The sequence below is a fragment of the Heterocephalus glaber genome, unplaced genomic scaffold, assembly GCF_053883595.1.
Source record: "Heterocephalus glaber isolate CG9 unplaced genomic scaffold, H.glaber_assembly_v1.0 deba00001497, whole genome shotgun sequence".
Lineage (NCBI taxonomy): Eukaryota > Metazoa > Chordata > Mammalia > Rodentia > Bathyergidae > Heterocephalus > Heterocephalus glaber.
Genome location: NW_028258320.1, coordinates 22206290 through 22220984, shown reverse-complemented (window position 1 = coordinate 22220984; position 14695 = coordinate 22206290).

The window sequence follows — 14695 nt, the reverse complement described above, 5'->3', positions numbered from 1 at the left end:
AAAAAAGAAAATGGCATAAAAATTGCTCACAGAAGTAATGACAGAAAACTTCCCAAACAGGGGAAAAGAATTTGACATACAGATAAGTGAGGCATATAGAAGTCCAACTAGCTTTGATTAAAAACATTAATCTACACTTAAGTATATAATAGTCAAGATTTCAGAAACCCAACAGAAGAACAAAATTCTACAAGCAGTTATAGAAAAGAAACAAATCACATACAAAGGACAGCCCATCAGGATCATAGCAGACTTCTTAACATAACTCCTCAAATCAAGAAGAGCTTGGAGTGAAGTATTTCAAGCCCTAAAAGAAAACAAACTTCAACTCAGATTGATGAACACTGCAAAAGTATCTTTTCAAAATTAATAGAGAAATAAGATACTTTAATGAAAAAGAACACTTGAGGAACTTCATGAATACCAAGCCAGAACTCCAAAAAATTTTAAACAGTATCCTATTAAAAGACAATGAGTGTCTCAAGCCCTTGAATTCCAGCACAGTGAATCCATCAGACAAGACAAGAAACTAAATGCAAAGCCGGAGAATCCAACAACAGAAAAAAGTCAAGGATAAGTCAATACATGTTAGTTATAACCATCAATGTTAATGGTCTCAAAGCATGAATCAAAAGAAATAGACTGGCAGAATGGATCAAGAAGAAAGATCCAACAGTATGGTGCATACAAGAAACACATTTAATTCATAAAGAAACTCATAGATTGAAAGTTAAAGAGTGGAAAACAATACTCCTTGGAACAAGAACCCCCCAAAGAGCATCAGTAGTTATCCTACTTGCAAATAAATTGCATTTCAAACGAACACTAAGTAAGAGACAAAGAAGGCCACTTCATCCTTGTAAAGGGAACAATCCAAGAGGAAGAGAGGACAATCATAAATATCTATGCACCAAATACTAGTACACTCAGCTATATAAAACAAATATTAATGGATATGAAAAATCAAATAAACACTAATACAATAGTTGTGCTGTGCCTCAATACCTCACTGTCACAAATAGATCAACTAGACAAAAATCAACATATAAATACTAGAACTCAACCAAACTCTTAAACAAATGAACTTTTTCTGTAGATTTTTTATATAAAATAAATTAAAACAGGACTCAGTAGTTCAGTGGTAGAGGGTTTGCCAGTTATATGAAAAGCTCTGGGTTTGACCAAGACCCCAGGAAATAAAATAGAACAAATCACAGAGTATTATGGATATGTCTAACATAGATATCCAAATAGTGGGTACTCATAAACAGAAAGATTACTCTATATCTAAATTTGAATGTCCTCCTAAACTTGACAAATCTATGTACATTTATCTTTTGCCTTCAGATTGATGTGTAATGTACTGTATGTGGTTATTTTGTTTTTGATATAGCACTGTTTCAATTAATTAGCAGACTGCTATTCGAGACCATGTTAAATAAAAGCATTTATGGAATATATACTAAATGAGATTTTAAAATCTATTATAAAAACATACTGATTGGTAAAACATGCATAATTTATGATTTCCAGTACTCTACAGATGTTTTTAATAACTTGATATAAGCTGTTAATTTAGAATCACTGGAATCCACTGGGAGAATGTCAGCCTATTGAGGGGAGAAAAATGTATTTGATAGATATTAAATTATTTATCAGTTTTAGTCCTGATTTTATTTATTTAAATACTGGGATACATTTAGGTAATCTATGTGTTAAATATAGAAAGTAGTAATATTACATGAAATAATAAAAACAGAAGATACAGGTTGTCCATATTTGTTTATTTTATATTTGACAATTTTTGAAATAATTTGTTTTATGGAAGAGTTGCAAAGATAATCCAGAATTCACATATACCTTTCATCCAGCCTTGCCTAAAGGTAAAGACTTACAAATGATTTATATGTAAACATAAAAAATAAAAGTTGATGAAATATTATTAACAACTACATACTTTTAAAAAACTACTAGTTTTTTCACTGAAGCCCATTTTCTCTGAAATTATCCATCCTGGGACATCATTTTGCACTGCGTTAAGATTTGTTAGTCTTCTGCAATCTATAAACGTTTCTGTCTTTTCTTGTCTCTCATAGTCTTAATAATTTTCAAAAGGATGAATCAGGTATTCTGTAAAATAAAGTGTACTGATATTTTTAAATAATTAAGTTAGGATTTCCACTTTAACTTTTATTTTTAATGTATAATAATTATACATATTCATGGAATAGTGTGTTTCAATAGGTGTTTACAATATCAAATGATCAAACCTGTCGCATACACATTACCTCGAATATATTATTTCTTTATGACAGAAAAATTCAGTTTCTCTTCTAGCTATTTTCAATTATATAATGTTATTAAATATATTTTCCTGTAGAATATTAGAACATATTCCTCCTATCGGAGTGCACTTTTGTATACAATAACAAACTTCTCTCTAACCTCCTCTCCTCCTCCTTCCCCACCCTCTTGTAACTATTCTATTAATAGTTCTATGAAGCCAACTTCTTAACCTTCCACATATGAGTGAGAATATGTGAGGTTTGTCTTCCTTTATTCTGCATATTTCATTTCTTATTGTTTTCCCCAAACATTCATTTTCCCACAAATGACAAAATTTCATTCTTGGTATGGCTTAATAATATTCCATTGTGATTATATGCCATGTTTTCTTTGACTATTTTAAAAGTGGTACTCCGATGGACATTTTATGACTTTTAAGTAGCTTTGTTCACTTAATACGTTTTCCAAAAATCACATCGTAGAAATTATAAGAGTTTCAATTCTTCCTAATGGCACAACAAAAATGTACAAGTTATAGTGGAAGATTCTCGATATAATATATAAATTCACCACAATCCCAATTAATATTCATAATTCCACCCTCAAGTTATGTATTTCTCACTCAGCTTTGCATCTCCATGCTGCTCTGGGCCATCAAGTTGTCCTCCCCATTTACTGTTAGCTTTGATTATAGCTGTTATTTAGCTTATCTATGCAGGTAATCAACAGCTACCAGTGTCTCAACTTTTCTACCCTAAGTAAAAATCTAACATAGAAGTATTCTAAAGTTGTGCATAAAAATAAAGCAAAGGTTTTCTGGCTGTGTGGTTTCATACTTTCATGCAATTAGGCAGCCCCTACAAATTTCTTCTAACTTTATTTTATAATCTTTCTGGTGCTCTTCATGCAAAGTATTGCTCTAAATAAGTGTGTATGTGGGTATGTTATATAGAAGCATAGTTACAATTTTCATAGTGTAAAATGTTTTATTTTTATGCAGGCTTCTCTTAAATATCCCCACACAGACTAAGACTAGCAAGTCCCAAATCCTCTCCTCTCAACCTCTAAGAAAGCATATAATATTTATTTTAACAAATGTTTTTAACTGTGAATCCTTTTTGCAAACATGCAGACAAAATATTTTTTTGCTTTTAAATAACAGTTTTACTGAGAGTAAATATTGTTTCATCTAATATGTTACACTCCTGGAAAAAAACAGTACAGAGAAAATTCCATAAATGGTACAGTTTTTAGGATTTATGTGAATTTATATAATAAATTTAACAATTGTTAAAATTATATTTGTTCAAACAAAGACTGATGGAAGGTTTTCCTCAAGATGTTTTTAATATAGCATATTTCATTAAATCATTTGTATTCAAGAAATAAAGGATTCTCTGGGGTATTAAAAACTACTATATAGCCTTTACAGTCATTAATTACAGATCTTTTTTCTTATGAGAGAAACTTCAAAACCTACCATTAATTAAATATTTTTCTTACACATTTTTATGTCATTTACATCCTCATATATTAAACAGTTTCAAACTGTCAAGAATCAGGTAAAAATTTACATTTTATATTGCACTGAAGTACAATTTTAAAATGGACATTGTTTCAATTATTTTTGTTGTAGTTATACTCCCATAAACATTTTCTTTTCCTGGAAGGGAATCAGTCTTGATGCTATCTCTGGTCCAGTTGTTTTAATGAAATGTCAAGATACATTTTAGCTTTTTGATACATTCATTCTAGAAAGTATAGGAAGGCTGAGAAAATCCAGCAAAAGATTTCTGAGCAGCTAATATTTTCTAATTTACAGCAGGAAAACTTCTGGACAAATAACATATACAACAAACCATTCATTTTTCCTATGCTATATACTAGCAGTTTCAGGATTTCTGTTTTTATATCTAAGTCTTCCAGCTATTTTGATTTGATTTGATACATAGTGAGAGATAGGGACATAGTTTCATTCTTCTGTATGTGGATAATCAGTCTTCTCTGCAGCATTTCTTAATGAGGCTACCTTTTAACCACTGTATGTTTTTTACTCCTTTCTCAAAAATCAGATGGATGAAAGTTCATGGAGTTGTTTCTGTGTCTTTTAAAGGATTCTATTGTCTACATGTATATTTTTTGTGCCCGAATAATTCTGGTTTGTTTACTATCACTTCATAGTGCAATTTGAAATCTGGGATTGTTCTCTCTCACTTTGATTTTTTGCTTAGGATTGATTGAATTATTCCTGGTCTCTTCTGGGTCCGTATAAATTTTTGTCTTTTCTTTTTAGTTCTGTAAAGAATATTGTTGGTATGCACTAGGAATTGAATTAAGTTTATGTATTTCTTTTGGTACTATGACATTTTAACACTATTGATTCTGTCTAACATGTTCTCTAATCCCTATCTTCAGAGTTGTATAGATTTCATTATAGAGGCTTTCAGCTCCTTTGTTAGGTGGATTCCTAGATATTTTTATTTTAATTTACCATGAATGAGATTGTTTCTCTGATTTTTTTCTCCATTGGTTCATTATTGGTGTGTAAGAATGCTATTGATTTTGCTGAATTTGATTGTCAGCTCTAAGAGGTTTTTTATTTTTCAGTATTTTGAGTCTTCTTGTAAAGGATCATATCATGGGGAAACATGCAAATCCATAGACACAGGCAAGTAGTTCCTGAATAGAACTCCAATATCACACACAAAAAATGTAATTCCCATAATGAAGAAAACGGCATTGTATCTGATTAAAAACTGTCCTCATAGCAAAGAACAAAAATCAAAAGAGTGAAGAGGAAACCTACAGAATAAGAAAAACTGTTTGTAAGCTACTCTTATGATACATGACTAATATATAGAATGTACACAGACTCAAAAAAGTAAGCTCCCCCAAACCAACGATCCAATAAACAAATGGGCAAAAGAAGTAAGCACACTTACAAAAGAAGTACAAATGGTCAAGAAGTACTATACGTGGAAAACTATTCAGTGTCTTTAGCCATTAAGGAAATGAAAATAAAGACAATTTTGAGATTCCATCTTACTATGAGCTGAATGACTATTATCAAGAACACAAAAAAACCAACAGATCCTGGTGAAAATATAGGGAAAAGGAGCTCTTAATGTCAAACAGTACAACCACTGTGAAAAGATAGAAATTCAAGGGCCAGGGATTTAGTTCATTGGTTCCATTACCTGCAAGCTCCCAAGTTCGATCCCCGGTACCAAAAACATAAAAAGATAGAAATTCCATTTTCTTGAGCTATCTCTCTCTTTGGTGCATTCCCCCCAAAATTAAAGCCAACTATACTGTACATGTACACCCATATTTAAAAAAGGAAAATTCACAATGGCTAAGCTCTGGAAACAGCTTAATGCCCATCAACTAACAAATGGAAAAAGAAAATGTGATCTTGGATTTCAGTATAAAGTACCAGGAGAAACAAATTTCTATTGTTTAAGACAACAATAACAAAAACAGATAACGAAATGAAACAAAACCAAATGTTATTGCTTAGGTTTCAAAAGAATGTTGTTCATTTGGCATTGTCTTCTGCATGGCTTTATGTGGTAAGTATCTACTTTAGCAAAAAATTGTATAATGTATACAAAGTTTTAGAAAAATTATCTGATTTATGTAACAGTGAAATTAGATAGTTTTTCAGAATATGAATTTAAGCCCAAAACTTTATAAAATTAGGATTGATTTCTTTCCTTAAATTAGTTAATCCTAATTAATATAAAAAACAAAATCACCTACAATTTAAAATTATTTCATGTTAATCAAAATATGTTTTACAATGGTAAAATATATTAAGAATATATAATAGTATAATTTATATAACATAGTACATATATAACAGAAATATGAAACAAAGACATTTATATCCATTTATTCACTAAGCTAACTAAAGTGAAATATAAAGCAATAATATTATACATTCATTGTTACTGAGTATGTTTGCACACCCACACTTATGGGAAATGGTGAAATATTCAGATCAGTATTTTTGCACTTAATGAATTAATATAATAACTTTAACTTTATATGTAATTTTCCTTGTAAAATATAATTGTTCTTAAAATGATATGTTGAACATCCACATGAAAACATAAATCAGGCAATCATTCAAATGAACTCTTCTCTCTGTAACTTTTCAAATATTTAGGTAATGTTATACCAAACATAACCAAAAAGTGTGCAGATTGCTTTTAAAATGTTAATCCAAGTTTATTTTAAAATAAAAATTATCTCTTGTTGTTAAGCATTGTAACCATATTCTTTGTGAATGAGGAAAAATAGTGATGCATTTGTTGAGTGTTTTGGGTTTCTCTAATTGGCTTACACTCAGACTACTGGATAAACATGACATGTGCTTAAAAAATACAGTGAATGTTGAACTTTCTAAAAGTTTTGTTATAATAATAGATGTATTGCTATGAATCACTCTCGAAATCCTCCTTCTCAGTAAAAACACACTTATCCCATCATTCTGCCCAATTCTGAAGCAGTTCTAGAAGTCTTCCTTCTTACCTTTAGTTGCACTGTCATGGTTGCTTCAATATTCTGAATCAAATGAAAATGTTACCTTTGATGTTCATTTTGACTTTGGGGAAGAGGCAGAAGTTGCATGGCATCAGAATGAGTGAATAAAGTGATGAAGACACACTATAATGTTTTTACAGATTGACTTTCCATTGGCTAGCTCTCAGTAGCAGTGTTCTGATCACACTGTATTTTGATCACACATCATAAAGATAATCAGGAAAATTAATCCAAGAACTGTTTCAGCCAGGCATGGTGGCACCTGCCGGTATCCCAGCATTCTAGAGTCTGAGGCAGGAGGATTACCTTGAATTTGAGGCCAGCCTGGGCTACTTATGAGTTCCAGAGCAGCCTGCACTATATAGCAAGACCCTGTTTCAAAAAAACTGTTTCAGAAATTTTTTTTAAAAGATGGATTAAATGTGTTCAAAGCGAGAGGGATTATTTTGAGATGGAATGATGGGATCACATCTTTTACTGTCATTTTAAAAACATTTAAACATTAATCCTATATTTTGATTATGCCATATAATTTGTGTGTAGGTAAGCTAGTGACATGTTAGTTACCTCATTTTTCTGAATATTGGTTTGTTTACTGAAAATTACTGACCTCATGGATTCTGTCTCCTATCATATCTATAATCTTTTGACACTTATCCTCTATGTTCCTATTTTAGTAGCAATCTGTGATGGCTTAGTACTTCAAAAACCATTCTTCCTCTTTCCAATTATACTATAATATACTTGAAGGAAGACTCAAAAATCTGTCAACCCTTTATTTCTACATGCTGGGCAAAGTTGAAAATGTCTGACCTTGACCATGTCCTTCTCAGCAGCTACTGTCTCATATTAGTACAAAAAAAGAAGAAATAAAGACAGAGATAGAGAAAGAGAGAGAGAGAAAGAGAGAGAGAGATGAGAGAGAGAGAGAGGAGAGAAAGAAGAGAAAGAGAGAGTTCCACATGTATGCAAAGCAAAATATACTATGGGTAATATAACTCATGAAAACTGTGTTTCTTGTATTGATTATATAAGATGCATCCTTAGACTTTTCTCAACTTTGTCTGTCTTGAAGATGTGTGGCTGCTAATCCCACCTCAGTTACTGTCGAAGATCATTGTCCTGTGAAGTTCCTCTGGAGCCTAAACATCAGGGAACACTGGGCTTTTCCTGCTATTGCCGTTTTTGTTGAGTAACATTTGCCCAGTAGCTGCTAGAGACCACATGAGACAATCTGCAAATGGGATAGTAAATTTAATATCTATCTGGAAAATTTTGACTGACAGATAATAGGAAACAAAGAGCAGGCTTATTGTTATACGAAGTCTCTCTATGTTCTTCTACAATGTCCCTTGTAGCTATTTTGAGCAATGGTTATCCTGAGAACGTTGCCTTATTTTGCTTTCCATTTTTCTCTACTTTGTATTTTTCTCACACTCACTGCCTTGAAAACATGTACTCCTTTGTAAAGTATTAACAACTTTGACTTTTCTAAAAATAATGTGAAGTTCTCTTTCCTAAGGTGGGCTAATCTTTTAAAGTAAGTTATAAGGGCTGTCCAGATTCAGGATATAATTCCAAGTCAGACCTCTACTTAACATTTGCATATGCATCCTTTTTCTTTGACTATCCACTCAGGCTTTCTACACATATAAATGGCATACATTTTGGCTAGCTATTGACTTATTAAGGTCTATTTATATTTTAATATACTAATTTTCATTCAATATATTCATTCAAACAAGCAAATAATAATCGACCCATCACTCAAAAATTATTTTTCCAGACTAAGGTATAATCCAATTATAAAGAAACAAAGGTTAACTCCAGATTTATCATCCACAGACAGATGTATTATGTGTTAGAAATAGAAAATATGAGCTTTTCTACTCTACTCAGAAAGCAATAATAGTTACTGTGATTATGTAAAATTTAAAATAATCATGATTTTTGTTTCTTATTCCCAGTGCAAACTGAGAGTTTGTGTTTTGTGAATATAGGTATCTCACTATTATATTTGAGATATGAAAGACAGTAATGTTATTTAAATTTAGCAATTTAAACATTATTTAAATTTTAGCAGCTTTTATCATAAACCTAAAAAGTAACTTTAGTAAAATAATGAAAAAAGGCAGAGAATCAAACAATTCTCCAATTTAGTTTTCATTTGAAGGCATTTGAGGCCCCAGGCTAAACATTAATAAAAGTTCTTCTTATAGCACATAAAGTATATTAAACTATACCATTATAAATATATTTTTCTGCAAAAGATGAAATTATTTTACAAATTGATCTTTAAACTTTTAAAATTTATATTTAAATGCTTCTTTCATTCTTTCTAAAGGCATTCTTGATAAGCAAATAAAATTTATGCTTATTTTTTGCCAACTATGATGAAACATCTATGAACACTGTATTCATTTCTAATGAAGAATGCATAATGAAATTACTGACATTTAATTGAAGTTAATTTCATTTATTAAGTTCTCTTTTTGTATCAAATATAGTGATTGATTCCATATTACACTCTTTAGGATGTAAACAAAACACATTTCTCACTTGCTTTCATAAGGTAGTATAATTTGGCATGTTCTAAGAAAAGATTCACAAAAATAAGACTTTGGTTGATAAAGTTAACTATTACAAATGAGTCCTAGAATGTGTGATGGTATTAAAGCCTGGGAATTCTTGAAAATCTATAAAGATATATTGCAAGTTTTATATTTCTTGATAGAAAACCTTTATAAATCTGTAAGCTTTGGAATGCCAGCTAAATTCAGTGAATTTACTAGTAATTGCTCTCATTTCATCACTTGGCATTCGGGCTTTTTTTCACTCCTTCCAAAGAAGTCATGTATTCTACATTTGTTGCATGGGAACAGTCTGGCTGCATATGCCACGGTTATTCTCGTGACTCAGCCACAGGGTTATTCTCATGACTGAATTCTCTAGAAGTTCAAAATATGCCTAACTTCTGCAGAGTGTCTGAAGTTAGTGGGATCAGTCCAGTTTTCTCAACCTCAGGACAAGTAACATATTGAGCATTTTAGGACAGTAATTCTTGGGTTGAGGAGGAAGCTGTCAATTACAATGTAAGATATTTTAGCTCCCTTTACCCAATATATGCCAGTTGCTTTATCCCTTCAATTTGTCAGCACCAGAAACATTTCTAAATACTGTCATGTGGGTGGGAACAAAAATCAGAAGTGTGTGAGAACCACTCAGCCCATTTTTGGTAGATAGAGCTTGTCATCTTTTGATGTCTTCTCCTTTGATATCTGAAGAATGCTTCAGGTTCAAATGGAGTCTAGTGTTAAGTATCCCCTGGCTGAGTTACTAGAGAAGAATTTCTTAGAGCAGTTGAGTCCATGAATCCTGGAATCCAAGAAACTTAGCTATAATACTGGCAACTCCACTTACTATTTTATGATCCACTTATTTTTCTGGCTGCATATTCCTCACCTATTAAGTGGGAGAAAGGGATAAAATTGCCCTCATGTGATTATTCCAAGAACTACATTGAATAAAACAGATAAAGGGAATTATCCATACCTTTATTTCACTCAAAAAATATTATCTTGGTCTCGTCAGAATTAGAATTGTGTTTTAAGATTATTATCAGTAGTATTTACTTGTCTAGTTCATGCAAATCCCCTAAACCCCTTCCCTCATTTTAATGTCAAGGTGACTGGCTCTTGATCCATGTCTATCATAGACACTGGCTGGAGTCATTTCTTTGAATGAGATGAATACCTCATTGCAAGAATTTTCTGATGCCTTTATTACTGTTGTTGTAGCTGACTCATTAGATTAGACATCCTCATATAACAGTTTCTCCTTGAACTACATTTTGTTTTGCTAAATAAATTGGAATACTCTGCTATTCAGTCATAGCTGCCCAAAGCTGATAAGCCAACACCAACTTCTGGTTTTGCATATCAGCTTCTTTCCCCTTCCAGTGGACTTGGCCACATTATTAGAATCAGAATATCTGATGTACTGCTCAGTTTGTCTGTCTAGTTTTCCTATGCAATGTACAAGTCTATATGTGCATAGATGTATTTGTTTTTACCACTAAAACAGTGTTCTGTTATTCCCCATCTCAAATTTTTTAAGATCATAAAATGTGTACAAATGCATTTATACGTGATACATATATGTACATATATATTTCAAGTAAACTAAATATTCAATCAAATAAGTATATTGAAATAGTTATTATATTTTAGTAAATGTAGTGTGCTAATTGCTTGCTTGTTTATTGACTCATTAAATAATGGGATCTAATTGTAAGTCAAATGACTACTTTAATTACCTAATAATATTTCAAGACATTGGGAATACCTATAACATGATTTGCAAATAACTGTAATTTTGACTGATGAAAATTATCAGATATTGCTAACATTATAGCAGTTTGTTGCCAACATTCAGAAATGAAGGAACACTAAATTCACTTAGCTGTTAGCTAAGAAATATCCAAAATTATACAGAACGTCAAATATACTGCGAATTCTATGGATTGTTAGGGCCCCAGGATGAGATCCACTAAATGAAAATATTTGACATTGTTTCACATATCACTTCAGTGGAAGGCATATGCTGTGAGCATAGACACAACTCTTTACTCCCACATGACTTAGAAGTAGAGCTGTACTCAAACATTTTGGTTGGGCTTACTCAATCTGCTTGCAGTTAAGAGATAACTTTCGTTTATTTCTATTTTAACTCTTGACATAGTTAAACTAATATAATTGGGGCATTCAGCTTCCGACTCATGTCCTTTCAATTGTGATGAACACTGGTGATTGGGACAATTTCCTTCCTCTGTGTAGTGAGTTGATTTTCTCAGGTTGATTGATATGGCTATAGAAGGACTCCCTCTGAAGTATTGCCTGCTCTATGGCCAGTTTGTAATAGCTGTAAATGAAATTCAGCAGGAGTTACCTCAGTTTGCTTGTAGTAAAACTATACAAAAAGAGAACACAAAAGTTAAAAGGAGAACAAAGGATAAAAAGGGGAAAATGGTAGCCTGTTGGCTTTTATCTGTTGATGACAATGACCATTGTATTGTACCTTGGTGTACTGGAGGGATCACTGTAAATGCTTTAACTTGTAGCAATGAATATTTACCTCAGTCACCATTTCAACTCCTAACTTTTACACTTGGTATCATGTTCTTATTAGTTATCCCTTTGCTTGGGAATAAATTAGTAGAGTTCCTAGAAGTCTGAACTGGGACTAAAAGTCCTTAGTCTTTGTTTTGTCATTAAAAATGTGTGTCTTCACAAAGTTACTTCTGACCTCTGATATTACATACATAATCTGAGGGATGGAGAGGAAGGAGCATCACATTTTTTATTAGCTGTGGGACTTCTTAGGTCACTGTTTATTTCACTGTTACCTAAGAATAGAACAAAATTTTAAGGGTCTGTAAAATGAAACAAAAACAGCATTGGATTTGCCAGAGAGATACTGCAAGGACAAAGAGCTTGCTGTGGACTGATTTGTGTCCATTCAAAAATTACTGTAGAACTCCTAATCCCTAACATGATGAAAGTTGGAGATGATGCCTTTGGAGATAATTAGGTTTAGATGAATTCATGAGGACAGCGCCCATATGATTGGATTACTGTCCCGTGAGTCTACGAAGCCTACTTCTCTCTTTCTCTTTTTTTCACTCTCACTCTTGCTCTCACTCTGGCTCCTGTTCACTCTGCCAGTTATGACACTGCAAGAAAGCATTTGCAAGTTCTCAAAGCCACACTACGCTGACATCCCGTTTTTGGAATCCTAGCCTTCAGAAATGTGCAAAAACATACTTCTGCTGTTAAAGCCACCCATTTTATTGTGTTATGGCATCTTGAGCTTATCAAAACAGGTCTGAAATAATAGAAAGGTGACAAACATGGAAAGGGCTAAACTATGTATGTTTTAAACAATGTTAATTGTTACACTGGAAAGAAATCTGTTTGCTTTCCAGGTAGACAAAATACTTTCATATTGGTCAGGTCAGAGTTCTGGTTAAATTTTTCTTTCACAAATCTTTTCTTTGTTCTTCTACTCATTGTGCCCATCTTTTGGTTTCCTTGTACTAACTCCTGGAAAACAGTAACTACAGTTTTCATTTTTGCCTCCCTAACATGACACATCAACTGGCGTACTGTAGGAACTCAGGTCAATATTTGTTTAATTAAATTGCTGAATATATTTTGATTTTCTATTCTGAAAAGCCACTATATTAGGTTGCAAAGATTATTAATTTTAATTTCTCAAAAAATGCTTAATAATCTTTCTGTATCACTTTCACTTTCTTTTCAAAATGTGCATGATTTTGGGTGAGGGATTTAGCTCAGTGGTTTCGCTGCCTGCTGCGCAAGTGAAGCACCCAAATTCAATCCCCGGTACCAAAAAAAAAAAAAACCCAAACAAACAAAATGTGCATGATTTCATAATTTTAAAATATCACTAGGTCATATGAATGTATTTAAAAAGCAATGAGAAATTAATTGAAATATTACTTTCTATGAAATGTGGACATCATATTCATTTTTCATACTATTGTTTGTGTGCTTTGGAATGCCTGTCACAAAGATAATAACTGTGAAGTTTTTCAAAACAAAACTCAACTTATTTTCATAGTTGTTTCAAGAGTCATATCTCAAAATTCATGTCTGTTTTCAAGGACATCAATTTTACTTAGAGAAAAAGCAGAAAGAGTACACTAACAGAGTCCAAGATTAAAAACAAAACTGATTTATCACTTTTGCTTCATTCTTTGTAGGCTTTTCTGTTCTCCCAAATGGCAGTGTGTGATTTAATTCAAAATAAATTTCTTAATCAATAGGGATCATCTTTAAGAGTGTCAATCTGGCTAGATAGAATGGCGTTGTCCTGTGTAATCTCACAAGGGGTAACTTGCAGAACTACCTGCTTATTTTTCTTCTCACCTCTGGCTTCAAATTTATTTGAATTGAAAAGCTCTTACTGTCTTCTACACACAGCTTATACCTACTGTGCATCTAAGCTACTGTATGTTGCTAAATAAATGAACTTTATTGAAATACAATCTTGGGAAGGCAAATCTTGTTTGGTTAACCTAAATGTTTAAGTTCCTATACATCAACTTTACCATATAGGACTCTATATATTAAAATAATGAATCATATTTTTTCTGGTTTAAATGAAACTTTACTTGTTAAAATATACAGCACTTTCCCCCAGTCTCAGATGGTTCTCATATCAAGACATTCTTTGTTCAGACCTCACAGATGGCCCCATTGATACTCTACTTGGCATAAAGTCTTTAAATTACCTACCTATATTGGTATGCAGTTTTTGCTAATAAGGAATTTCAATTGTAATTCAGATTCCCCTTGATGTCAGCTGTGGTCCTTCTGTTTCTGCAGCTGTATAATTATAAGGTTCTTTCTGCCAGCCACATGCCTAGTACTGATTTTTAGCATAATTCATGGTAGTAACTTTCATTGAAACATTTATCCAGCTTATTTTGAAGCAATGAACTTGTTTCACTCATTAACAATCCAGTTTTTATGCCAGTGAAAGGATAGGTACTGTTTATGAATAAGTTCCTCATACAGAATGTTGAAAAGAATATTAACTAATAAAGTAAATTATATATTTACTGTCTATATATGTAAATATACACATAAACTTCATAATTAATTTTGAATTTGTGAATAGACTTCATTTCTTAGCTGTGCCATAATAAATAATAGATATATGTAAATCAAGCATACAGATTCAATCAGATAATCTTTTTATTTTAAATATTTAAGTATATGCTTTTTATTTCATAAGAATATGCAACAAAGTGGGGTTTACTGGATAGGGTGAAAAC